Below are 3,695 nucleotides of genomic sequence, written 5' to 3' on the forward strand. Positions count from 1 at the left end.
GCAGGTTTCTGGGAAAAAAGATGTCTGGACTGCTTCGTGGATGGATAGGATACCGCGTTGGATGGCAAAACACGTCCGAACCATCCAGCTGGGGGCGGTTTGAGGATCAGTGTTGGAGATGCTGTAACTCTCCATGCTCATTAGTTTTCTCTTTGTAACCAGCCTAAGGCCATATCTAGTACCTTTGTTCAGGTCGAAAGCAGATTATCTTAGGCAGGACCTCAACAGGATTCATGTGGAAATACAAATTGTAGAAATAAGCTGAAAATTCTACCCTTATGATGTGCCATTCCTGCAGTGTTATTTGCTCAGCTGCTCACATCACTTGTAGCTTGTAGGCTACTCATGATCAATTTTCTGTTGCATCCATGCCCCTTCTGGCATCTGTGTGTGTCTGATAATATGCATGCCAGTGATAAAAAAAAATCAGTCTTACAACTTACACTGTTGATGGAGCAAGCAAGTTTACAACCCAGATTAATACATATTCCAGTATGTTTGGTCAGTCTGAAACCGGCGAAAAGTCTTTTCATATTTAACTGTATTCTCCGCTTTTCGTCACAAAGTCTCAGTTCTTCTACCAGAGCTAGCTGACTGAATGCGATGCAGTTCTTCTACCATCTCTAGCAACCCCCAACACGATATACGGACAACAAAAACACCACCAAAACATACGTAAAACTCAAGTCATCGCAGAAAAAAACTAAAATGAAACAACCGACCGCAGTAACATGCTAGAGAAAAAAAAAGACAATCCCATGAGTGAAGAAAGGTGCGGCAAAGTGTGCGTTAGCCTCTAGTATGATATGTAGTCCGCTTTTTTTACTTGACAAAATAGATTGGTAGGAACACAACTTGGCTCGCTTTTTCTCTTTGAGGATGGAGCATTAGCTGTTGGGATTTGTTTTTCATAAACTTTGTACTACAAAATTGCGTGTTTGATAGCTACATCACCTTGATGCAAAGGTCAAAAGATCAACAAAATTACACCTTTTGACAAAAAAAGGCAACTAAATGCAAGTTTATTCAAAGCTCTCACAGTCTTCGACCTACCTAAGGACCAAACATTCTATATGGTCAGTCATCCAGATAGCTTCTCGCTTGTATCCTCCCAGTAGTGTTGCCAATGTATTTGGCAACTGGTTACATGGGATTGATCACAGGTTTAGAACTCTTCTTAGTGTGGGAGCGTTTGCCGTTATCTGGTCGCTTTGATTATGTAGAAATGATAAGGTTTTTAATGATAAAAGTACTTCCCTGATGCAGGTTATCTATAGATGTACCGGGACTTTTTGTTTATGGTCCTTTTTACAACTCGTGGAGAATCGAGACCTGTTTACGGAGGTGTGTACACGATTGAAGGATACAGCAAGGGATACTTTTACCCAACATGGGTGGCAGCATGATCTTAGGATTGACTCACCTCCGCTTCAGGCGTTATACGGACCCTACATGTTTCTTTGTATTTCACCTTTTTATTTTTTGTCCGTGCGAGGCCGGGTGTAATACTTAAACCTTTTAAGTAATAAAGCGCCCCTTTTTGAAAATCTAAGGACCAAACTTATACAAAGGAACTCTCAGCTACTGTTATAGCTACCAGAGGGCTAGTGACTTCATATCACTGCCTACCAAACAAGTCTCTTATAAAGACAAAGACTTCCCTAAGCAAAGATGAGTACCTTGTTCATCATTTAGTTCGCCCTTAGAATTGTCCAATATCACTTCATGCCTTGTTTGCCATCTTTGCACACTAGGGATCCGAATTTGATGAGTATAGGCTTAGAAGGTATCAGGAATTACCAATGAATTACTGGAATTATAAGACATACCTTTTTTTCATTCTCTTCGTTGTTCATCTATGCCACTTCGACGTTAGACGTGACCATGGTGTGCATCATCACACCACCTAGCATGACCGCACACCCATGATCATGATGGGAAGCTGGAGATGTCCTGAAGATTTTGCTTGGTTTTTTTATCGAGGTTGTTTACTTCCTTGAGGATCATCCAGTGGTTTTATTTATACCAAATATTTAGGTAATACACATTGGTTTCCTGTATATATTTTCTGTTGTAGCTGACTAGAAGTTAGGGCAGATTATATTATCATCTTTGTTGACTAGCAAGTTGAACCTGATATGAAATGGAATGACTGTATTCTAGTCAGCTTGTCAATGAAATGGTCCACTGCAATTCATTCTTCATCAAGGATCCATTACATCTGGCTAGGTGTTCAAATAGTCTATTATGATTCCATCTTTTCTGTTGAGATTATCCACGGTCAGGCTCAGGTCCTGGATTTGTCCCCCCTTCACACACTCTAACTCCCCGCCATGTCCCTTTTTCTCTGTAACCAGCGTAAGGCTATATCTGCTTATCTAGTACCCTTCTTCAGATCGAAAGCAGATTGACCTCAACAGGATTTGTGTGGCAATACGAATTGCGAAAGTAAGCTTAAATACATGATCACATCACTTCTAGCTTGTAGGCTACTCCACATCAATTTTCTATCGGATCCATGCCCCTTCTGGCATCTATGTGTGTCTGATAGATATGCATACCGAGGACGAGATGTTTTCAGTGTGTGTTTACAGCTTACAGTGTCGATGGAGCAAGCAAGTTTCTAACCCAGATTAATACATATTCCAGTATGTATGGTCAGTCTGAAACCGGCAAAAAGTCTCGTCATCTTTAACATGAGTCTGAAACCCAAGAGCTGACTAACTGAATGCGACGCAGCGGACAGTGAGTTCGCATACTCACGTTCCAGATGATGGTGTGCGTATTAACTCCAATCCACAGAGCCAGATCTACAGAAAAAGCACAAGCAGAACGTTGATCAGAGTCATGCATAGGTAACTTTTCCGTTGGGAGGTCTCGTGCTGCAAAACTGAAGCTTGTATACCCCCAGAATTCTGTGTGGTGATCAGTGTTTCCTCATCTAGTATGTAGGAATATACTTCAAATACTCTAGACTGGATCTTGTACTATCCATATCCATTTTTGCGCCCTTTTTTACTCCGACTTTTCGTTTCAGCATCACATCCTCTCAAATACTTCTTTTGCTTGTGTTCGAAAATCGTCCTTCCGTAGGAAAAACTGGTCGTTTGCTTCAGAAGGTAAGGACTATAAACAAGCTTGACTTGGCCAGACTTTCCAAAAGCTAAAAAATTGTATAGGAAAGTAGACAAAAGGATAACCTTCTTTTTTCACAAGAACTGGCAGCTGCAGATACTACTTCTCAAAGCCAAAATGCATTAACTGGTACCTGGGCCGTGGTTAGCTCTCAGTAATGAATGGCCCTTTCAACACTTTACCAACTACCTCTGGAATTGCAAGCTCCTTAAAGTAGAACCTCAATATGATTGGCTGCACCTGCACTATCCAAATTTTCTTGATTTGGTTATTGTTGCCTGTCTATAAGAACTGTCTATAACAAGTTACGGCTCTTGCAACATCACAAACATGCTGCATGAGAGTGCTAGTCCCGTCTCCAATATGGCCGATAACTTGAAGAATATTCAGTATTGAAGGTTCTATGGTTGGCCATCTGCCTCCCTTTGGCCTACTCCGTCTCACCTTCCATCTTGATTGGCATATAGCGCACCCTTCCTCAATTGGCTTGGATACCTGATCACCCTGCAATATGGCCGACAACAAGAAAGATAAATCAGCTAACCATGTCACTGATGGAC

Source organism: Triticum aestivum, chromosome 5A, assembly GCF_018294505.1.
Source record: "Triticum aestivum cultivar Chinese Spring chromosome 5A, IWGSC CS RefSeq v2.1, whole genome shotgun sequence".
Classification (NCBI taxonomy): domain Eukaryota; kingdom Viridiplantae; phylum Streptophyta; class Magnoliopsida; order Poales; family Poaceae; genus Triticum; species Triticum aestivum.